This window comes from Lissotriton vulgaris, chromosome 1_1, assembly GCF_964263255.1.
Source record: "Lissotriton vulgaris chromosome 1_1, aLisVul1.2, whole genome shotgun sequence".
NCBI classification, from domain to species: Eukaryota; Metazoa; Chordata; class Amphibia; order Caudata; family Salamandridae; genus Lissotriton; species Lissotriton vulgaris.
Window position 1 is genome coordinate 1719009844 of NC_141685.1, and position 25312 is coordinate 1719035155.

Genomic DNA, 25312 nt, shown 5'->3' on the forward strand with positions numbered 1-25312 from the left:
GAAACAAAATTAAAACATTAAAATAACAGTTTCATATTATGTACAATTTCATTTCCACATTACGATGTTTGGCTAACCTTAACAGATCTCTAATACAAAGGTTCTCCTAGCCGAACTAACATCCTACAAAACATTTGACTTGAAATTGTACATCCTAACGTTAAGGGCCAACGGCAAGGTCGTAACCGGTGTCAGATCCCTAAACCAGAAATACCCCCCTCACTTGTGAGGGGAGCGACCGCACAGAGGCGTACCTCAAGTGCATCTACCAATTTCCCTTGGACTTGACGGGGGCCCTAATGAACTCGACGCCATTTAACGGTCGTCCGAGGACTCGTGTGAGGTGTCTAAAAGGTAGCGTAAACCCCCTCCCGAACCCCACACAACTTACCCCATCTGCCGTCGCAGATGTCCTGGCCCCGGGAAATTCCCCAGGAGGGCCCGTAGCCCCTCCTATCCAGGAAGGGGCCTTGACCACCTTTCCTTTCCTTCCGGCGGCCTATCCTTAGAAGGGACCGCCTCCCCGTTGAGGGGCCAATGGCCACCTCCCCCGAGCGCTCCCATCCGTAATGGGTGACGCCCCCCCATAGGGATCTTCCAATTACTGCTCACCGATCATGACCTTACCGCCACAGGCCGGATAGTTGACCGGCTATCCGGACCCCCCACAACAACTCCTGCCAAAAGGTCATGTTTGAAACTCTTTAGCCAAGCTATGAGGTCTCCTATGAGTAACTCATTCCCCACCCGGGACAAATGAACCCCATCCCCCAAATACATACTGTCCCCTTTGATCAACCATGCGAAACAGAATGCAGTGTACTTGAACGAAACAATCTACTCAATTTGTTATTTATTTTCTTTACTGAATGATTCAGAGCAGAAACCGAAATAGCCCCCCGCCACACTTTCCGTGGGATCATATGGGACCATGCAATTGTGCACCCTGGAACTCTTCTTGCCAACCAACTTACTGTGGAAAGCATTGCCTCAAGAAGAAGTCGTCTACCAGTGGCCACCAAATCGTTGCCCCCAAGATGGACTATGATTATAGACGGCGGTGACCTTGTCCGCCCTAACAAACCCTCGAAAAAGGATTGAAACTGGTCAATACAGAGCCCGCCCCTTCCGTAGAAGGACACCCTGTACCCGTATTCCCCAGCCACGTGAATCATGTCACCTGCTTTGAATACGTCCGCGGCACGCCTCACGTATGAGTGGCCCACGACCCACACCTCCTTTTTCGCAGCCGGTGATGTCTGACCGCTGGTCCCCAGGTGTCGGGTCGACTGCACAGTCCGCCCCGCCTCGTAAGCTTGCGCAACTGAAAACCAAACAAAAACAAGAAGCGTGAGTACATTATTACAGCTTCACAACATGTGCAACCGCACATACCTTTTATAACAGTTCGAGGACCAACGCCCCAAACGTTTTACTTCTTCTACACTCAGACCCCTGGCTGTAGCCTCAGTAGCAGCCCCTATCCGAAAGGAATGGGTCCCGAACCAGCCGGGGTTCAAGCCCGCGGCCGAAATCGACATCGCAAGCACCCGCTGGAACTCGTCAGTGGGGTGGCGTCAGCGTGTCTCAACAAGGTCCCCCCCCATGATGCCACCCTCTGCGCTAAATATTCCTCTACGCACACCACCGGGCACATGGAAGACCCGGGGATCCTCTGAATGATTATGCAGTCCCCAATTGCACCCTGATCGGTTTTGGACCTAACAAACGAGACCGTCATCGTCTCCCCCCTGACCTGAATGTGCTCCCGGCACAGTCCCCCCATCGTATCCTGCTTGTTCTTCGCCACTAATTCGCTTACCAGCGTAGCCCCATGGAATGCTAGCGCAAATGCAGCTCGGAATAACACTGCTTCGTACTGGGATGAACACGTTGCCGGGAGTATGGACAATAACAGGGTCAACCTATCCAGACCTATCGGGTGCCTCTCATCTACTCTGCGACCCTCAAGGCGTTGCCACCCACGTAGCGCTTTCTGCACCACAAAAGACGCTGTCGGGTCCTGGATCCCATGAGCCCTTGCCATAAAGGAAATGGCGGCCCGATGCCTCTGGGCCGTAGCTACTGATTTGCCTGCCTGATGTAAAGACAGCAGAAATTTTACGACACGCTCTTCCTGTCCCCAAAGCTCCCCCCCAGCAGAACCCAAAAAGGACAAATAGGAACGGAACGGCCCTTCATATGCCTTCCTTGTCCTGGGTGCTAAACTCTCTCCCACGAGGTTTTGTAGTTCGGGGCACCGAGAGACCAGAGAGCTTCGGGAAAGGGTGCTGCCACCAGGTCCGCTGTGGGCAGAAAACCCCAGAAGGCCTGCATACGGAAACGATAAAGCGCATCAGCCGCTTGGTTCAGTACCCCCGGGACATGTCTGGCCCTAAAGAGCACATTCAACTGCATACACAATAACACAATTTCTTTGAGCAGTCTCAGAATCCATTTGCAACGTGCTGCCTGACTATTGATACACTCCACCACAGTCATGTTATCAGACCAGAACACCACAGAATGATCCCGAAACCCCTCCGGCCATGTTTTCAAGGCCACCAAAATAGGGAAGAGTTCAAGGAAAGCAATGTTACTCGTCAGCCCGCACTCGTGCCACCATGACGGCCATTTTTGAGGCGACCATTGTGTACCAAATATGGCACCAAAACCTACACTCCCCGCCGAATCTGTCCAAAGCCCCAGCTCCTCGGAGGACACCGCCGGTTTGTTCCAGACAATTCGACCATTGAAATCCGCCAAAAATGCCAACCAAATGCGCATGTCCTGGCGAACCTCTGCCGAGAGCCTCGTGCGGTGATGTCCTTCCTTCAGGCCGACCATGGCTTGTGCAATCGAGCGGGAAAAGGGGCGTGCCATTGGCATCACTCTCAGGGCAAAATTCAACTGACCCACCACCTGTTGCAATTGATGCAGGTTTACTTTCGTCGCCCGAATACATGTTTCAAGGGATGTCCTGAATTTTAACACTTTTTCCCTGGGTAATCTAAAACAACCTTCTTCCGAGTCGAGCTCGATCCCCAGAAACTCGCGCAAAGTTGAGGGACCCACAGTCTTACCTGGCACCAATGGCACACCGAATTGATTCATTAAGACACAAAATTCATGTAAGGCCTGTCCACACTCAGGATCCCCGGCTGCCCCCAAAAACAAAAAGTCATCAAGGTAATGCATAACATGCTGAAAACCCGTCTTCCTTGTGAATACCCATTGCAGAAAACAACTGAACTTTTCAAAATAGGCACAGGATATCGAGCACCCCATTGGCATACATCTATCCATGTAATAGCGACCCTGAAACATAAAACCAAGGAGACGCTGATCGTCTGGGTGCACCGGGAGCAACCGGAACGCTGACTCGATGTCTGATTTTGCCATCAGCGCCCCGGGCCCCAGGCGATTCAACATGGCAACGGCCTCATCGAAAGATGCGTACCGCACCGAACACACTTCCGGGTCTATCGCTTCATTCACGGAAAGACCACGTGGGGCTGACAAGTTATGTATCAGCCGAAACTCACCCGGGTCCTTCTTGGGGACCACCCCTAGAGGGGAACAAACAAAGTTAGCAACCGGTGGCAAATCAAATGGACCGGCGACACGACCTCGAGTCACCTCCTTCCCAATCTTTACCTGTACCACCGCCGTATGCTGCAAGACCGACAGTAGATTCTTACAGTTTGCTACACCCTGAAAATCCCCCACTGGGATGCGGAAACCATATGAAAACCCGTCTCGCAACACCCCAGCGGAAGCATGATCCGGGTATTCGTTGAGCCAAGGAATCATTGCCATGGTATCAATCGGAGTAGGTAAAGGCGCCCCTCGGACTATTTCAGACCTGTTTGGCGCTTCCCCTACCACCGTTATCACCCGTTTTGGCTCTGCACATGGACTCAGGATGGGATGGCTGCCCACACCCCCCACATTCATGTCTGAACTTGCATGACCCCTGGGGCCTCGTACATTTTCCCCTCTTAAAATTCCAACAAATCCCCCTTTTACCTGCGTTGCCACTCGACTTCGAGTGGTGCTCGTTACCTGCACCCGTCCGAAAGGGTGTCCCAGAGGATTGGCGGGAAGATTCACCCCCGTTACTCCCTGACAATGGCACTTTTAACATTCCTGAACTCTCCATTTTTTGCCATGAAACGGAGTCGAAACAATCCCAAGTCAGATCTGGGTCGTGCTCCTTAGCTTTTCTAAAAATATTGTCATAACAGAACCACTGATTGCCCCCGTACGATACGGAATACTCAATGATACGTGACTGATAAATAGGCAACTCGGTCAGCAACTCGGGCCTGCGCTCGCCCACGATGGAGGTAAAAATGCCCCACGCTCTGCCCCAAGTACCTATGTTTTCATCAACCTTAAAGGCGGCCATTTTTGCGCGCCAAACACTCGGATGCATGAGCTCCTTTAGGCTCTTAACATGCTCCATCTCGTAATGGTCGGTAAGCAAAGAAAAAATGTTCACATACTTATTCGCCCAAATCTTTTCCTTAATTTCCAGTGGAACATGCTGAGCCACCTTCTCCCTTCGTGAAGGTACAGACCCCTCCCCCGCGATCGGCAATGGCCGCTTACCTGAACCAGATGCTGCATTTGCCGCCGAACTTGGGCCTGTTGCATTTTCCGCCGCCGGAACTGGCGGGGTAACAGAAGATGGTGCCTTCGCAGCCTCTCTAGATTCCCGCAGTTGTCTCATTACTGCCCGGGCGTCGTCAGCCGTGGTGCCCTCACTATCTTTTCCCAACCACGCTGCTAATTGTGCCGCTAACTCGGGAGGCATATCTTCCCCGGTCACGGGGGTGACCACCACGGGGATCGGATGCCCCTCTTTCGGAACCGGGGTTGGCTCCTCAAGTGGGGTATCGGGAACCGGGGTTTCCCCCCCAAGTGCCCCCCTTTTGGACCTCTTGCCTCTCCCACCAGGGACTACTCCTGGCAAAGCTGGTCCGATGACTCGCTTCGGTCCTCCCTCCCCGTTCTTAGCCGCCATCTGCTTCTTCAAATCGGCTACCTCCTTTATGAGCATGCGGAGCATCTGATCGGTACCGACCCGCTTTCCGACCTTCTTGCCTGGCATTCTCAAACAAAGATATCTGTAAAACAAAAAGAAAGATTACAACGCTCAAAATTGGCTCTTCGTTCCGTCTCGAGCTCACGTGCAGCGGGGAGGTGCAGCTTCAGAGCACAGGAACAAGAGGATGCTTTCTTGGCTTGTTGCTCCTTTTATCCGTCTTCGGGCGGGCGTAAACCCGCCCCCGCCTGCCTCCGAGGGCGTGGCCGGCCGCGTCAGCATCTAGGACAACCCACTCCAGGGCGGGAAAAGGCGCGCCCCGGCTACGCCGCTTCGGGCATACCAGCCGAGACTCGCCTCCCGCCCAAGATGGCTTCCCGGGGGGATCGGGGTACTCCACCATACGTTCGGGGGGACCGAATGGTCGCCCCTTTCCAAAAGTAAACTTTGGCTCCCAATTGGCCAATCAAATTTTAATTATGTACTTTCTCTGTCAGTTGAGTTACATACCTAGTAGGAAAAGGCCACCATAGGGCTGAATGCATCTTTAACCCATAACATTACTGTTCTTTATTATGTTGATATTCTGATCCCTCCATGAAGCCAAAAGGCACACTTTTTTTTATAATTTGGTGTTCTGATGCTTTGACAAAGTCAGTGGAATTTCTTCACTTAAAGTGACAATCCCTCCACTGCTGATAGCTCAGGAGCACAGGGTGTTTGGCAGCAGCTGGCGTTGAGCACAGGCTCTGGCCTCTGGCTGACACCGGGCTGTGCATGGCTGAAGGTGATGCTCACTGTGGGGTAGGCTGCCAGTGAAGGGTTGGATGCAGGGCCATCGTGACCAGGCCCTGAAGCCAACTGCACACTGGGTCAGGCTACAGGATACACACAGCGTGGGTTTTCCTGCCCATGAGGAGTTGGATGTAGGGACTGGCTGCAGGCTCTGTAGCTAACCCCGTGATGTGTATGGCTGAAGCTGTGTGTGGCATGAGGTTGGCATTAAGTATTGTAATGAAATATTACTATATGTTAAAAAAAAAAATTAACTGAAAAAAGAAAGGTTAAAGTGACATTATAGTTAGGAATGGTAATAATATTCAAAGCATTGAAAATAAAAAGATTAAAGGGACGTTACAGTTGACTGAAAATGTCAGTTAAAAAATACATTTTTAAGCAAAGAAATCCTCTGAAATCCACCAATTATTGTTACCTGAAGGAACTGTAATTCTAGCCCTTATGCAACTATAACGTGCACCCTCGCAATGCACTGCTGATTCCCTTATTACATCACTCGTGACAGGTTCTATGACATCATTGATTGCATGACGACAACATCTGAAATGTCATAATTGATGACAACAGTGTTATGCTCATTTCAGAGCTCGATCTACAGTTACTTGAGATAACTATAACTGGTGATTTACAGTGTTTTTTTTAATTTGCAAAGGCATGTTTAAACTGACATTTTCACCTAACGATAGCATCCCCTTAACCTTTGTTTTTTCAATGAAAAATATATAAATATAACATGGTGGGTCCTCAGTAGTACATGATGGGCTGCACACTATAGTAAGGTCAGTAAAGTATTGCTGGTGATTTTTTGGTTTCTAAATGTTAGTTTTAAACGAGGTTGACTAGCTTTATTTTCACTCTTACCATTGTGTTTTGCAGTATATTTCAAGAATCTTTTGATCATCATTTGCCCAATGACCTCACCCAGCCCTAGCTTTTGAGCATGCATTGCGTGGGGTTGGTTGCAGAAATGGACAAAAAAATCCATTCATGAGGAAGGGTCTGCCCTAAAGCCCACTCTAACCATATATATATATATATATATATATATATATATATATATATATATATATATATATTTTTCCCTAGAAACTATAGGCCTGTCTAAAGACAGCTAACGCTGTTTGTATTTAAGATCCCCCAAAAAACAAAATACGATTCACCCGTCGCCATCACATCACCATAATAAACGTCTATTCAAAATCAAAAATAAAATAGGCGTTTGCTCTGTAGTGATTCTGTAAAACCTCTTTACATATTCCTTAAATGTGAAGTTTTGAAAAAATCAATACAGGCTACTATGTTTTACAGATTGACCAGTTTGTGTACATGTTGCAAGATGAAGCTCTAATCAAGGGAATCAATCTGTTACCCTATTTTCATCAGACACAATTTTTCTTTACTATTTCCTGAAAACACCATTGATTGCTTTGCTACGTGCATCTAAACCAAGCTACTGCTGCAGACAAATCAAAGGCTGTTTAAGTCTGCAATCCCTTGGCACAGGTGAAATTTTCACTAATGAAGCAGTGTGGCAGTACAAAATCTTGAATTTTGCTTTTCTATGATTATTCATTGCAAGATCACCATGACGAGTTTCATAAAAAGAATGTGCAATTGAGGCGGTCCCCCTGCGAGTTCTGTGCTGTCCTTGTTAGGATGGTATTCAAAAGATGAGCTGCTGGAGAGAAAGAGAAACTACGCACAGTCAAGGAGCATCGTTTACAGAGTAACAAGAAGGCAGCATGTCTTGCCCCTTTAAACCTACAGTATTTAACCTCGGGGAGCTGGAAAATGGTTACCAGCAGAGGCCCATGGTGTGTTCAAAACCGGCCTCAGTCGGCTCCAGTCCACTGAGGAAATGCCCTATGGAATAATTGGGCAGTACGGCCCTCGGTCTGTCTCTAACTGTACTGAATTGAACACATACCCCTACAGAGAGAAGAGCACTAATATGACGCAGCACATATTTTAGCCCAGGATTTGAGTGACACAGAAGCTAGCAGGACAGACACAGATAGGCCTATGCCCGAGATGCACATTGACCCACATGTGCTAAGACTTAACCTCAAATGCACTTTAAGGAAGCTTCATTGAGACTTGAAACTAGAGTGTATCAGTGTAAATAACAGTTTTTCTTTAGGTGAGAACACTGTGGACCTCATTTTGATGTCGGTCAGACAGCCTCCGAACAATGACATCTCTGGTTTCACTTTCGACCGCCGAATTACAATGATGACAGTCAGAAGTGAAACCGGACGGTCATTCGGGCTGGCTTCCGACAGGCTCAGGGAGCCCATCGGCCAGTCGGAACTGGCACATAGGGGCATATGTATCAACATCCGTGTTTTTCGATTCTCAAATAGCGATTTTTTGGGAATTGCTATTTGAGAATTGCAAAACGGGATGTATTAAAAAATTCGCAAATATTAACGATTTCTTAGTATTCCTTAATTGCGATTAGCAAATAGCGAAATCCCAATTAAGGAATACCTTCCCATTCACTCATATGGGCCTATTTAGAATCGCAAATTGAGAAAAATTTCAAGGGTGCAAGGGTGTCATAAGGACACCCTGATGCACCCCTGAAATGTGCGCATATGGGTCACATACATGCCCTATGTGCGCCACATGGCACTTTGAAACATGCCAAAAAGTGCATTATTGACAGATATCACAAAAGGATTTATGACGTTACAACGCATGCTTTTACCACGCATGCCTTTACAACGCAGTTTTTACAACGCATGCCTTTACAACGCATAGTGCTTTGGGGCGCTGGATAGTGAATAGTTTAATTTACTATTCCATCTCCAGTCCCCGTGGATAGTAGGGAAGGTGTTGGATAGTAAATTAAACCTATTCCCTATCCTATAGCGCCCCCCAGCGCAGTGCGTTGTAAGGGTTTGCGTTGTAAAAGTTGCGTCGTAAAGGCACTGCTTGGTAAAAGTTGCGTTGTAAAGGATGTTTCCCATCACAAAATACCACCAACTTGAAGTTGGTGGTAATTTGTAATTTCTTAAGGAGAAATCGTACAACTTGGGAGTTGATACATAGCATTTAAGGAATCGCAATTTGTGATTCCTTAAATGCTTACGCAAAATTAAGGCATCGCAAATTTTGCGATTCCCTAATATTGCGATGCGATTTTCATAATACATCTCGTTTTCTGAATTTTTTGTAGAAAACACTGCGTTTGCGACTAAAAATCTGTTTCATACATGTGCCCCATAATCCCTTAAGGACGGCGTTTCCGCCGTTGGGATTACGACTTTGGTTTCCCACAGGCTTTTCATGTCAGGAATTACAACATGAAAATCCTGTCAGAAAACGTCTGTGGGGCCAGTCCTCCTTGCAACAGTGGCTGTCAGTTTGGGGCCACATATGGTGCCCCCCTATCAATCCCTACAGGGAGTAACAAAAACTCAAATTTCTCTGTGGGAGCTTGTGCTGCAGCGGGTTTCCGACCACAGCATAGTCTCCTATAGAGAAATGGGACTGTGCTACAACACCATGTGCAGTCACATTCTAATACTGCGGTCGGGACAGCCGACCAACGGTTGATAATTCCCAATTCCACAACTGTCCGCCCAACATCGTAATGAGGCCCTGTTTATTTGACAAGAGTTGTTTGCACACCTGTGGTATTTTACAAATATGAACAACTTTGAGAATTATAGCGCCAGAAGGCTACAGTGGACCAAAAGTGCATTTTTTATTTTCTATATTGCTTTATAGCCAATTATGCAAGATGACATACTGCAAGCAAGGACATTGGCCCTCCATGCCACTCAGTTCGTTACTCATAATAATTATTGTGGCGAAGACGACCCCTCACACTCCTGCACCACATAGCCACTATTGTAATATTTATATGAACGTCCCTGACAGCTAAAGCAAATGACAATAGGCTCGGACAGTGTGGCAAAGAAAGAAAAAAGTTCATCAATGTTGAGGCAAAAATTAGCAGTAACTGAGGTAAGCAGGAATACTGTTACCAACTTAAGGGCTTATTTACAGGCCCCTTGCACCACTTTTCTATCACTTTTCCCATGATAAAAATGATGCAAAAGTAGCACAAGAGGCTTGTAAATAGACCCCTCAGTTTTTACACGTTTTTTCTTATATTGTAGAATGCGCCTTAAGGTTCAAGGAAGTGTGTTCAGAGACATACACCTCTTGCTCTTTTGCAAAATCTGCTCCATTTCACAATCTATAGAAGTATTTGAATTGAGTTTTTGGTCGTCAGATGCATTGAGGATTGTAGGAAAAAGCAAATACGTTTTTGGATTCGTAGCAGAGAATTGAGTGACTGAATTTTACCAAACTGAAAAAACATGCAAAATATGTAGAGCTTTGGAAGTATGGTCATAGCAAAATAGCCAAAAAATATCTGGCTGTGTGGTAATGATGGATCTGAAACTTGTTAAACAAATTTCTTTTTATCAGTGGCTCGAAGTAAATCGAATGGTAGCAGCCTAATCATAAGAATAATATTGGCGAAAATAAATTGGCTTTTTAGTCGAACAAGTAGAGGACACGCAGATGATCAGCAATCCTTAGTTGAAGTGGTATACTTTAAGAAATAATTGTTCTGTGGGGGTGTACGAGTGGGTTCTGTGAAATGTCACATAGGTTTCTAGCTCTAATACCTGCTCTGCTACAGGTACGAAGAAAACATGTAATAACGTGAATTAGGTTCTCATGAAGAGATATTATGGCTTAGAATAATTCCTTACATGACTTCACTTAAAGTAAACCTGCTTAGTTTTATTTGACGAAACCTGTGAATTTGTGTTTTCCTGATCAATTTCACAGCGTATGTAGTGGGAGTAATAGCTCTGTAATTGATCCCAGATAAAATATTAATGTAGGCTCGTTTTTAAAGTAGGTGAACTGTTTTTAAAGCAAGGCACGAGTGCTTTGTTAAAGTTTTAATGGAATCAGAAAGGACCAGATAATTTTAGAGGAGAGGTGTTGTTTGGAAATGAGGAACAATGAATCCCTTATTGCAACTTATTACAAGAAATGGAGTCTCTTGGTCACCGGAAGTAGAGCAGTGTAGTGAGCCAGCTTGCCTCGCGCTGTGTACACAGTGAGCGCGAGGCACTGGTCTCGTGCCGCCCGCTGACGTAGTGTATGCTGACAGTTGGTGACTGTGATAAACTGCCATTTTGACATATCTGCCACAGCTGTGTGTCGTGCTAGCGGGTGCTTGTAATAAACTTTAAACTTTAATTATACTTGTGCCTTGAGTTATTACAACTCATAATTGGCGACGAGGTGCTCAAGCTCCCGCAACGGACCCGCGAAGATTAAACAGATGAAAATGGTTTACCTGGCATGAAGGCAAGAAATGAAAAGCGAAGCTGAGGGAAGTTGACCGCGATTTCTCGGTGCTGTCACCCTGCATATTTGATCGGCGCTGCTGACGATCGGCGCGGAATTCCCCTTCTCTTCTTTCAGCCTGAAGAGAGACGCCGAGGTGGTGATTGCGCATTCTCAAGTAAGTCACATGTGAGGAAGTTACCGGCTACCTCATTAGCTTCCCGGCTCAAGCTGCTGCCTCTCATCGCTTCTTAAAGGGGAAGTAACCCGGTTGGTTGTGAGCTTATTTCCTTGAAAAAAACATTTTGAAGCGTTTTGCTGCACAAAACCAGTGTAGTACCATAGAGAAAATATCGCTGGGGCTCACATCACGTAACTGAGGATATTAAAGTAAAAGCACGACATACTGAACTTATTTATTAATGAAAAGAAAATAGTAAGGAGACAAACACCTGATGATTTAAGCCTTCTCCACATGATAAAGGATATTGACACTGTCAGGCCCAGGAACAATTGATTGTGTTCATCCAGCTTATTATGAACCACTTTTGTTCTATTTGACTGTAGTATATATATATCTGCTGTGTGTCAACAAAGGAAACTGCTGTGGCATACGTTATACAACCTGCTCTCTTCACAAAATAGGTAATGATGCAGTCAATTCACCCTCCGCCTCCTTTCTTAGATACCCCAGGTGAACCACCCGTGGCATGGAGAAAATGGTTTGATGCATTCGAGAACTATTTGGGTGCCATTGGAGCGCACAGGTTTAGAGCAGAAAGGAAACGATTTCTACTTCTTCACTCATTGGGATTTGAAGGTAGAGAAACACTCAAACACTTACCTGAAGTGGTTGATGAAGGTGGTGAAGAAACTGATGAGTATCAAAACACTGTTAGAAAACTGAAGACAAGGTATGACAAGCAACCCAGTGTTGTGGTTTTAAGGCATAAATTCTTTAAAAGAGCACAAAAAACAGAGGAAGATGTTGACACGTACATTACTGCTTTGAGGAAAATGGTAGCAGAATGTGAATTATTTTAGTGAACAACTAGTGCGGGATCAATTCATCAGTAAATGCCTGGATAAATCCATCAGACAAAAGTTGTTGTCCTTAGTAAATCCGTCTTTAGATGAATCAATCCGCATAGCTAAAAGCATTGAGACATCACAATCCTCAATCAGAGAACTTGAAAGTAAAAATGTTGAAATGGTGACTCCAGTTCGCTTTAAAAATGCGGTGAAGAAAAAAGAATTTCAACAGAATAATTTTTTCAAAAGAACAGATATCTGCTTCAGGTGCGGTTATCCTTCACATGCTAGAAGTGGAAGGCCATGTCCCGCGAGGAATGCCACATGTCGTAAGTGTGGAAAGTTGGGGCATTTTGACAAAGTATGCCAGACAAACAAGAAAAGTCCTAACCAAGTGGCATGTATTAAGGACTCGAGTGACAGTGACAGTGATGACACCCTCTGTGAACTTAAAGACATGGTTCTGGTGGTGAAAGAAGGAGACATAATAACAGGTGATCCAAATGACTGTGTTGATCCTTATGCGATCATAGGTGTTGGAGATAAAAATCTGAGACTTTTAGTAGATTCAGGTGCCAGGATCACAATGATCAGTGAATCCTTATTCCGAGAGAAATGGGGAAAAAGATCTCTGCAACCTCCAGATCGAGAACCAGTATCCTACGAAGGGAAGAGCATTGAACTTTTGGAGTATTTTGAAGATGTCTTGGTGTTCAAGAACAGGCACATATATGGGAAAATATATGTGGCCGTCAATGGATTGGACATTCTGGGATGGTTCCATCAAGGTTTGTTCAGTATGATGCTACGTCCTGGAGCAAAAGAACAAATTTTGGTTATTCGTGACCAAACACATGTGGAAGAGCTTCTCAATAAATTTCCCAAAGTGTTTTCTGGTGAGCTTGGAAAGATCAAGGGGTTCAAGCACAAGATAAAGATAAAGAATGATGCTGTGCCTGTCAAGCACAAAATAAGGAGTATACCTTTCAGCATCCGCAACGATTTAGAAAAGGAACTCATGTCTATGCAAAAAAGAGGTGTAATTGAACCGATTGAATCGTTGGATTGGTCTTCGGCATTAGTTGTAGCGAGGAAAAAGAACAACGATCTCAGAATATGCATTGACCTGCGCAGCCTGAACAAAGTGATTTGGGTGGACTCGCACCCATTACCAAATATCACAGAAATGCTAGGTGTAGTTGCAGGGGCGAAGGTTTTCACAAAACTGGACTCGGCCTCTGCATACCACCAGATTGAACTTGACAAGGACTCACGCCAATTCACTGCGTTTAACACTCCAGCTGGATTGTATCAATTCTGCCGCATGCCATTTGGCCTGGCGTCGGCAGCCTCTGTCTTTCAGAGAGTCATGGTCAATTTACTCAAAGGGATCAAAAATGTTGCCATATTTCAAGATGACGTCCTTATATATGCAAAGGATCAACAGGAACATGACATTGTTTTGTCCACAATTTTGTCCATTTTCCAAGAGCACGGAGTTGTCCTTAAGAGAGATAAGTGTGTATTCTCTAAAGACAGTGTGGAATATCTGGGCCACACTATTTCAAGTCAAGGCGTCACACCTAAACCGAGTTTGGTTCAAGCTATAGTAGATGCATCAGCTCCAAAAGACAAAGCAGGTGTAAAATCGCTCTTAGGACTTACAGAATTCTATTCACGTTTTATCCAAGACTATGCCACCAATATTCGCCCCATTTCAAAGTTGCCACAAGATAAAAGTGAATTTGTGTGGGATGAAGAATGCAAATTAGCGTTTGAATGGATCAAAGATAAGTTGTGCAATGTCAGTGCCTTGAAACCCTTTGTACAGGATGTCCCTTGCACTTTGACTGTTGATGCCAGTAACTATGGGTTGGGTGCCGTTTTGACACAAGATGTTGGTCCTAATGAACATACGGTAGGATTTGCATCCAGAGTACTTAGAGAGGCAGAAACCCATTACTCTGTGATCGAGAAGGAGCTCCTTGCATGTTGGTGGGGCATTGAAAAATTCAAAAATTATCTGTGGGGGCGCAAATTCACACTCCAAACGGACCATAAACCATTAGTGTCTATTCTTGGTAACACAAAAGGTCGTAGTGCTACTCCCCGCATTGCACGCCTTGCATCTAAGTTATTACAATACAATTTTGAGGTTGTCCATATTGCTGGGGGAAAAAATGTGAGAGCAGACGCTTTGTCACACTTACCTCCCTCCTCAAACATGACCATGCAAAGTAATGATGACTGTTGTTATGATGATAATGAAGATTGTATTATTGCCAGTGTAGAATTGTTACATGTATGTTCTGTAGGACAAGAAGGTTGGAGGGAAGCTCTAGAATGTGATCAAGTTCTAAAAGAGGTAAAAAGGTACATTGTCCAAGGGTGGCCGAGAGAAAGGAATGTGGGTTTGGACTTACAACCCTATGTGAAGGTGAGTGATGAACTCACCATCGAAGATGGTCTAGTTTTCAGAATTGAGAAACTGGTACCCCCCGAAAACATTAGAGCCACACTTTTAGCCAAGGCCCATGAAGGGCATCTCGGAGCCACACTCACTAAACGTAGAGTAAGAGAGTACTTCTAGTGGCCCCAGATGGCTAAAGATATTGATGCGATGGTGCAAGAATGCACTATTTGTTCCTCTTGTGACAAAAGCTTTCGCACAGCCAGTCCACCACTCACGCCCATACCTCTTCCAGGTGCCCCGTGGGAGAAACTTGGTATTGATGTGCTAGGACCCTTCCATAGCTTACCCCATCAATACAAATTTGCCATTGTTATGATGGATTATTACACCAAGTGGCCAGAAGCAAAGTTTGTGTCCAAAGTTTACTCTAAAGAGATCATTGACTTCATGAAATAAATCTTCATGAGAGAAGGGTTTCCCCTTTCCATCATATCCGACAATGGGGTGCAGTTTGTGTCTACTGAGGTGGAAGAATTCCTTAAAGAATCTGCCATCACTCATTACAGAAGTTCCCTTTACCATCCACAAACTAATGGACTGGTGGAAAGACTCAACAGAGTCATTGGTGATTGTGTTAAATGGGCTATTGTACACAACAAAGCTGTTCCCCAGAGTGTGAGGGCTATGCTATGGTTCTACAGGACCACCCCACATTCGTCTACGGGAGTGTCTCCCTTTGAACTACTTAGGGGCAGGAAACCTTGCACTGAATTTAGACCTGCATGGATGTCCAAATGGTTCAAATCCCATTCTTCTCCTCAAGAAATTGATGAACAAGTCAGAAAAAGGAATGAAAAAGTTCAGTCAAAACAGAAAGAATATTTTGATGAAAGGAAACGGGTGAAAAGCAGAGCATTTGTTGTGGGGGACTGTGTAAGGATTAAGAAACAAGGGTTTGTAAAAAAAGGTGAAGCTAAGTTTGGTGATATTGTTGTGGTTGACAAAGTCTGTGGAAGTGCTGTTCGTGTCAATGGACAGCACTGGTGGAACGTCAACAAGGTGGTAAAAGTTAAAAATGTCGAGAACAATCTGTTGAACTCAAATGATGCAAAAGATGTTTCAAGTGACAATTCCCCATGTTACTTCAGTGTACAGTCTTCCTCTCCTCAATCCTCTTTGGTGAGAAGGAGCACCAGAGCCATCAGAGTTCCTATTAGATTCCGTCGTTGATTTTCTCATCCTTCTCTGAGCTTACCTTTTGTTGTCTTCTCTTCCTCTATTTCTCCTTTTCTGTCTGTTTAAGGAAAGGAGATATGTAGTGAGCCAGCTTGCCTCGCGCTGTGTACACAGTGAGCGCGAGGCACTGGTCTCGTGCCGCCCGCTGACGTAGTGTATGCTGACAGTTGGTGACTGTGATAAACTGCCATTTTGACATATCTGCCACAGCTGTGTGTCGTGCTAGCGGGTGCTTGTAATAAACTTTAAACTTTAATTATACTTGTGCCTTGAGTTATTACAAGCAGGCATTAGTTGACACAGCTGCTTTTAATTGCAATAATGTGTCAATGAAGGAGCCATGAGGTTTATTACAGATAGCTTAGACATAATAGTGTTATGGGTGATGATGCTGTTGGCAGTCAATTCTTCTATGATTATTTTGAATGACACATATTACCTGACGTTTGGCCTGTTACACCATCAGTGTGATTTTATGTCTTGAAAACTGTTCCTGCACATGCTGTCCATTTTTTGTCTTTTTTTGTGCAGGTGTCCTCAATCAAGTAAAGCAAAAATCCTACAACCAAGGGTCAACCATGGAACCCAAGAATGCAAAACCATTTGGGTCATGGTTGCTCAACTCTGGAACTATTAATGCCCTAATCTCAGGAACCAACTACACCTTGGAGGAAGTGGCCCATAGGGTCACTTGGGTCACTCACGACCACCTCTCAGCCTTCCATACCAAATGAAGTCAGTCAGACAGTAGAGAATACAAGCCAATGTCTATTTTTTCATATGCACTCAGAGTGAAGCCCAGTCTGCCCAGTCACTAGGAGTGCTGCAGAGGGACTGACATAATCAAACATAAAGATAAAATATGTACATTTGCACTACCAATGAAGGCACGCCCACAATGGAATTTTCTAAACAGATGCAGCTGAACAGAGAAATACAAGGAGTAAGTTTTGATTCTGAAGCTGGACACACACTATCTATCAGTCAAGGCCATTCTGCCCATGCCCGCCACTAGACAAGTGGGAGAAGACCTCTCTCTCAGGAGAAAGGTATGTGCTAATAAGAACAGCGCATTCATTAGTGTAGCAAAACTCAGCTTTGAAGAAACGTAACCTAGAAAAGGCAGTTTCTCAGAAATGGGAAACAACCTTTACAACGCAGTCATTACATCACACTACACTTACAACACAGTCATCACATCGCAACATCCTTTGCAACGCATGTCACTACAATGCAGGCATTACAACGCATGCCATTACAATGCATGATACTACATCGCATGTCACTAGAACGCAGCCATTACAAACCATACCATTACAACACATACCATTACAACACATTACACCCCTACAAAATCCAACATTTCCCCTACTGTTGCACCCCCTGGAGTTAGAATAGTAATTTTAACCATTACACTATCTAACACTTACCCTTCTGTGGCACCCCCTGGAGTTAGAATTTTAATTTTTATGCCTACACTATCCAACACTTACCCTGCTGTTTCACCCCCTGGAGTTAGAATAGTAATTTTACCCCTATACTATCCAATACCGTAAATGCAATGTAATGGTATGCGTTGTAATGGTATGCATTGTAAAGGTAGTATGCGATGTAATGGAATGCATTGTTAAGATAGTTTATTATATGCAATGTAGTGTCATGTGATGTAATGGAATGCATTGTAGTGGATGTTGCAAAGTAAAAACTCTGTTGTAAGTGCGTGCATTGTAAATGGGAAATAGCAAAGGATTTGTTTCAATCATGATTCAAAATGGCACCCGAATACAAAATGGTCTAGCGAATGCTAACTTACATAAAGCAATAAACACACAAAATAATTTCTATTCTAACAACCTGAAAGCATTTAAAGGACACTTGAATTTGAGTGAATGTAGAGAGAGCTTTTTTTGCATCCCCGACACCACTGGGATTCCCTCCACGCGAGGAGTATGCCTTTCTCAAAAATCTTTGGAGACACAGAGTACCTCACCCAGATCATGTTACATCTCCTAGTACACAGGGAAATCTCTTCCAAAATTGATGAATTGATGTGAATAAAATTCCTTTTGCTTTGACTTATCTTCAGGACATAAAGTCGGGCTAAATAAATAAATAGAACTATTTCTTCAATAATTGAAAAGGGAACACTATTTAAAATTGTGCATTTGAACTACTGAAGGCCCAATAACCTTTACTACTTAGATAGACTGTAAACGATATCTGTGTAAATACAGTATCACTATTGAGAATAATATAATAAGTTTACATTATTTGCTAAACATGACATATTTACCAGTTCAAATTGATGGACGATGTAATTTCAGAAATCATAGCTCCATCTTTGAAAGGAATATACAAATGAGAAAATGCAACTGTATCACTAGTATGATTATGCTGGGTATATTTCAACGTATATGGTCCGTAACATCTATCAAAGAATATATATATTACCTACTGGCAGTCGTCAGTAGGTAGTTATAGTTAGGACCTAGCACTTATTGTTTTGCTAATAACTTTAACTTTGTTTAATGAATTCTGACAGGATTTTCAAAAACTAGTTTGTTACTCACGTCAGTTGCTGTTTGTAAAGTTTTGGGATGGCTCACTAAGCAGGGCTGAGAAAAGGGGGGGGGGTCTCAAAATATGTTTTCCAATAGGGATTTTAGACATGACTAAAGCCCGAACCGCTGAATGGAATTATAGCAAATTAGTCCAAAAGCAAAATCTTTGTCCAGAAAGAGTGCTTTTTAAAAAAAAATGAAGAAAACCTATTCAGTCGTTCTGGAGTTATTACAGAAAAAGTATGTGCATATATCTAGAGATGTAGATTCACTACCGATCCACCTTGGTGGATCCACATGCCAGCAACAGTGCCATGTTTGGATCGCCACAACCTTAGAGGAAAGTTGTGGCCATCTTTTTGTGCATCAGAACTTTTCCAGGAAGGCAAAATAAAAATTAAAGCTGATAGCAGGGGTCAGGGTAGGATTCTACCCCAACCCTAGGGATGGATTAAGGGGTCTGTGAGAGGTCCCTCATGGGGAAGAAATTGCCTAGAAATCCTTTTTTAGGTGCACGAAGACCTGCTGATCCACTGTGGTGCTCTGCACGGCCTACTGTACACATCTGTGATGGATCCATTAAAAGAAAACAATATACCCACTAACAGACCCACTTACACATTATCTTTCTCCCCAAGGCATACACCCACTCACACATGCATATACTCACTCACACATCCATATAGTCACTCACATGCCCTGTCACACACCCATTCAGTCATTGATACATCTACTCACAAACCCAGAGCACCACTCACACACCCAATCACAGACCCACACAGGCACTCACACACCCATGCAGACTCTCACACACTGCCCCATGTGAACATATAACAGATCCACCAATCCAGACCCCTATAAAAAGAATCATACCCATTCACAGACCTACTCACACACTCTCACAACCCCTACACAACCTCTCACACACCCACTTATACATCCATACAGTGTCTCACACACCCACTTACACACCAATGCAATCACTCACACACCCATACAGTCATTGATGTGTCCTTTCAGATAACTACTCACACAACCACTGACATACCCACACAAGTACTCACATGCCCATACAGACACTCTCACACCACCCCATGTGAATCCATGACAAATCAATGAATCCAGATCCCAATAAAAAAATCACTCACTCACAGATCCACAAACATACTCTCTCACCCCCACACAACCACCCACACACCCAATCACTCATCCATGCACCCATTCACACACCCAGTCACTCACACACATTCTCACACACCCAAACAGTCACTGATACATCCATTCAGAGACTCAGAAACCCACTCACACACCCAAACTGGCACTCATACATCCACTCCCACACCAATTCAGAAACTCACACACTGCCCCATGTGAATCCATGACAGATCTACAGATCCAGACACCAATCAAAAAATATACCTGCTCATAGCTCCACTCAGCTATTCTCTCACACCTTTACACAATCACTTATGCATTCACTCATACATCCATACACCCACTCACACACCCATACAGTAACTCACACACCCATACAGTCACTGATACATCCACTCAGAGAACCACTCATACATCCACTCAGAGACCCACATTGGTGCTCACACACCCACATAGTCACTTACACATCCACTCACAGACCCACACAGATCCTTACACACCCATTCACACACATACATAAAGCAAAACTACTGACGTGCACACTCATACACCCACCCAGTCACTCTCACACCCAGTTACACAGCCACTAACACACCCACCCATTCACACACTCATAAAGCCCCTCACACACTTACACAGCTAAACACACACAGTGATACAGTTCTATAACATGTAATAGGATATGTTTGTATTAAATATATTATAATTTTGTACTGAATGTGTGCTTTTGGTTGGGAACAGATCCACTGGTGATAAATCTGCCTGCAGAAATTTTATTTAGCTGAGGATATGTGGAAGATCCATGGATCCAAGAGCGAAATTAGACAAAAGGATTTGAAAACAAAATGAAACAGTGTTTGGAAAAAGGTTTGGCTCTGAAAGGAGACTTTGTGTTTATGGTGTGTCGATGATAACTACACATGGAACAGGATGCATTCTGTTAAGTTGCTAAGGAACATCATGTTGCCTGTGTCTGTTAAATGTACGCCATCTTTTCAATATATTCCTTTCATGTCAAAGCATCTTTGATATCGTATATAAAGCAGAAACAGATTTAGTGACATGTTTCCTGGTTTTCTTTATATGCGGACAAAATTGGGTTGACCACTGCCACTTCTGTCTTTGGCAAATGTTGGAGAGCACCAAGGCTGTTTGTGTGAAAAGTAACACTAATTTACCAAAGGTATCCTTCATTTGAATATCCAATCCTACCCCAGTAATTGTACCTAGGTCATTGCCACCACAATACACAATCACAAGGACTGGATGTTGGCAATCCGTAATGCTTTTTTTAACCAAAGGCAGCAACTGATGGCATTTTAATCCTCTCCGGCCAACTCAAATAATATCTACATTGCATAAACCTAGGTCCCTGTCAATGCCACTCTTTCTAATACTCTCTCTGGCCCAAAACACAAAACTATGGCTCCGATTCCAAACTCTGACATTTTTGGATACAAGCAGGAATAGCACACAGGAAAAGACTGCAGCAGAATGAGGCAATTTTGAAGATGAAAGACAGTCACAATGGACAATAGTTGGTAAAATATAAAAGAACATATTTGATTGGATGGCAGAGATGTGCAGGGTACAAGCATTAGATATTGACTAACTGGCTTTAGAAGAAAAAAAGGTATGTTGTTTAGGAGATACTTGGAATTTCAAAGAACCACATCTGCTACAAATAATGTGAAGCTAGTATGCTGCTGCGAGAAAGTCTTGTGAATATTTTACCTACTGGTAGGCAGAGAATATTGGATACAGATTACTATGGACATGGAGCTAAAAGAGTGTGAAAGTAGGAACAAATGAGACTGCACTGTAAAACTGAAAAGCAGACTAGAGTACAAACATTTGCTCAGTAGGGAGTTTACATTTTGGAATTGACAGTATTTTACAAAATAGAATATAGATGAAAAACATTAAGAACAGATCTTGTAATGCTTTTAAGGACTTCCTTGTAGATCCACTAAATATAACACCAACCGCATGGGGGGCACTGAGCCCCACAGAGGATCCATGGATCTGCCAAAAACATACCAACTTGGGCTTCTTTACATGAAACATGGAAAGGGCTAAAAATAGTGGCCATTTAGAAGTGGTATAACAAAAATAAAAGGTAAAAGGAAGTATGTAATTTCCTAAGTACAGGAATATGAGTCAAAGTACAGTGGGGAGGATAGCCCTTATTGGTAGATTTGTACTTAAAATAAAGGAGGCTTGTCACATTTTTTACTTGAGATTTGAAGTGGAAAAGAGATGTTAACAGATATTAAAATAAATGTTGGACAACAGCAAAAATATTTTACATATATTTTAATTAGGTTGTACTACATAAAGGTATGAAGTGAACAGAAGAAGGGCGCAATTGCAACATGGACGGCATAACCGGGACCCTGGTGGCGACTCTTCGTGGGTACACAGATAGAACAACTCATTGGTATCCTCCGACTGCATACGGATATAATGAAGCAATAAAAACAAGCGCTAAACAACTGAACATGAAACGAAAAGCCTTCTGTAAAATTGGCACACGCTTTAATAAAAAACAATTAAAAGAAGCCAGAAAAGGCCATTCATAGAAGGTGTGGGCTGCAAAACGAGACCACTGTGAAGCACAATGGCTGAAAATATTCGACCTGCTGAGTCCCAGAAAATCGCAAGAGTTCTGGAGTTACCTAAGCAATCTCGGACGAGGCATAAACCACAGAGAAAACTCCCTCGAAGCATCCATTTGGGTTGCCTATGTAGAAGCACTTTACAACGAAGACGGATCCATCAACCAGCAAAATGATGCACCCATAGCAGGTGATGAGCCAGACTCCGTCACCGAAAAGAAGGCCCCGCCCGGATAATTGTTAGTGTCTAAAATCCTAAAAAACATCAGGCAAAACGGCGCACCGGGTCCTAATGGCCTTCCTGGTCACTTATTTAAACCGAATATTGAATTCTGGTCCGAAAATCTGACCCACCTGTACGCTGAATGCTGGCTTTTGGGGGATTATCAGACTCATGGAGAGGCTTGCTCTTACATCCAATCCACAAGAAAGGCCCCAAAACAGATCCATCAAACTACCGCATGATTGCCCTCCTAGACATCGAGGGAAAAGCTTACGCTAGTGCCATCCTGAGGGACCTGGCAGATTGGACGAGTGAAAAAGGCCTTTTCCCATTCTGCCAAACCGGATTTAGACCTGGGTCTGCCACAGTTGATAGCATCACCGCACTTTCTTTCTTGGTCCATCAACCGAGGTCGCGCAAAAGTCACCCCCTATTCGCCTGCTTTATTGACTACTCGGCAGCGTTTGATGGGGTAGATCGCGCCATCCTGTGGAGAAAGGTGGCTCAATGGAACATCAACTCATCCCTGCTAAGAGCGATCCAGTCTTTGTACCAAAAAACGTGGGTGAGACTCAAACTCTCGAACGACTCCGCATCCGCGAAGATTGACACAGATCGAGGTCTAAAATAAGGGTGCGTTTTAGCCCCAATGTTGTTCAATCTATATACAGCGGATATGGAGAGGGCCTTGACTGGGTCAGCCTTAGCAACCCCAAAGATCGGAGGGACCAAAATCCAATTCATGCAATATGCTGATGTCTTGGCACTTCTGGACCACAGTAGAATTGGGCTACAAAAAGCCCTGACAGCACTTGCAGCATATAACAACAAAAACAGCTGGTAGCAAATTCTTCCAAGTCAAAAGTAATTATCTTCGGACACTAGCCAAAGAAAAAATCAGTACGATGGAGGTTTGGTCATCTCTCCTTGGAAAGCACACAGCGATACACCTACTTGGGCATCTGCTACCAAGAGTCGGGGCTTCCAAGCATCCACTTAAAGAAAATTCAAGGCAAAGGTAAAACCATCACCTACGCCCTCTGCAAGTTACAAGCCTCCTTATATAGCCCGTCTACAGCGGCTTTTCAAAGAGTACTCAAAGCTAAGTTAATGCCGGCCCTCAATTATGCTCAACAAGCATTCCCGGGTAAACTCAACAAAGTCCTAGAAAAAATGCAGTGCAGAGCTTTCAAAAGACTGTTCCACTTACCAAGGTGCACCAGAAATACCCTCGTCCGCTTAGAGATCTCGCTCAACCAGCAAAACCTAGAAGAGGTGGCCGCCCTAAGTAAATACTATTTCCTAACAACAGTGGCACACGAGAACACACTCAAGGCAGTTCTGAAACACATCTTGTCATGAGCACCGGAGCGCTGTGGCTCATGACGAGGTCAGCTTGTCATGAGCATGGGAAGGGTTATAAAAACAACATGGAAATTCAACAGGAAAAAAATAAAGGTTACAGGGACATTATAGTTGGGAAATAGATTTAAAATTCTTTGAAAATTCACGGGAAAAAGTTTATAGTTACGTTCAGATTTTACCAACACAAAACCATACAAGTTCTTTATGCTGTCATGAGTGATGTAATATGTGATGTCATCAGCAGTGCATTGCGGGGGCACAATTTATAGTTAGCTCAACTAACTATAATGGCCACATTTCTTTGGTTTTGTATGACTGAAATGTCCAACTAACTATAACGTCCCTGAAACCTGTGTTTTTTTATGTGAATTTCAAAGGTTTTTTAAAAGCTAATTACTAACTGTAACGCCCTTGAAACCTATGTTTTTTTTCAGTGAATTTCTAATTCCTAAATATAATATCCATGAATTATTGCAAGGGTATTGTCTGAGTCATTGTGTGAATGAAGAAGTACTGTCTGAGTGAATGAATGTGTACAGCAGTATTGCCTGAGTCGTTGGATGAATGCATGGATAGTGTTTGAGGGAATGAATGAGTGCAATAGTATTGTCGGAGTGCTTGGATGAGTGGATGGGTAGAGTCTAAGTGCAAGGATGTGTGCATGGGTAGTGCCAGGGTGAATGGAGGAGTGCATTGATAGTGCCTGAGAGATTGGATGAGTGCATGGGTAGTGTTTGAGGAAATGGATGAGTACATTAGTAGGGTCAGACTGATTTCCATATGGCCATGTCTGAACTGGGGTGGCTGAGTGAGCTAAAGAATGGTGATGGGGGTGAGTGTTTGATTTGCTCAAACGCTCCGTCCATCATCCCCTTTTGTTTCGCTTTGTTCGCCCTAAGTTAGCAGGGTATGCTCAGACGTGAGTCCCGTGCTCACTTGGCCACTGGATTCAAAATAGCCTCGCTGATGAGGATTATGAATCCGAAACCAGTCCCAGGATGCTTGTTTCCGGTCCAGGGAAGACATGGCTTAGCAGTTCAGGCTGGAATGTTCCCATGAGGCGCAGGGTCAGACTGATTTGCATATAGCCATGTCTGAACTGGGGTGGCTGAGTGAGCTAAAGAATGGTGATGGATTAAACCCAGATCAGTTGACTGGGGGTGAGTGTTTGATTTGCTCAAACGATCCGTCCATCATCCCCTTTTGTTTCGCTTTGTTTGCCCTGAGTTGGCAGGGTATGCTCAGACGTGAGTCCCTTGCTCACTTCTCCACTGGATTCAAGATAGCCTGGCTGATGAGGATTATGAATCCGAAACTGGTCTCAGGATGCTTGTTTCCGGTCCTGGGAAGACATGGCTTGGCAGTTCGGGCTGAACTGTTCCCATGAGGCGCAGGGTCCGACTGATTTGCATATGGCCATGTCTGAACTGGGGTGGCTGAGTGAGCTAAAGAATGGTGATGGATTAAATCCAGATCAGTTGACTGAGTATGAGTTTTTTGATTTGCTCAAACACTCCGTCCATCATCCCCTTTTGT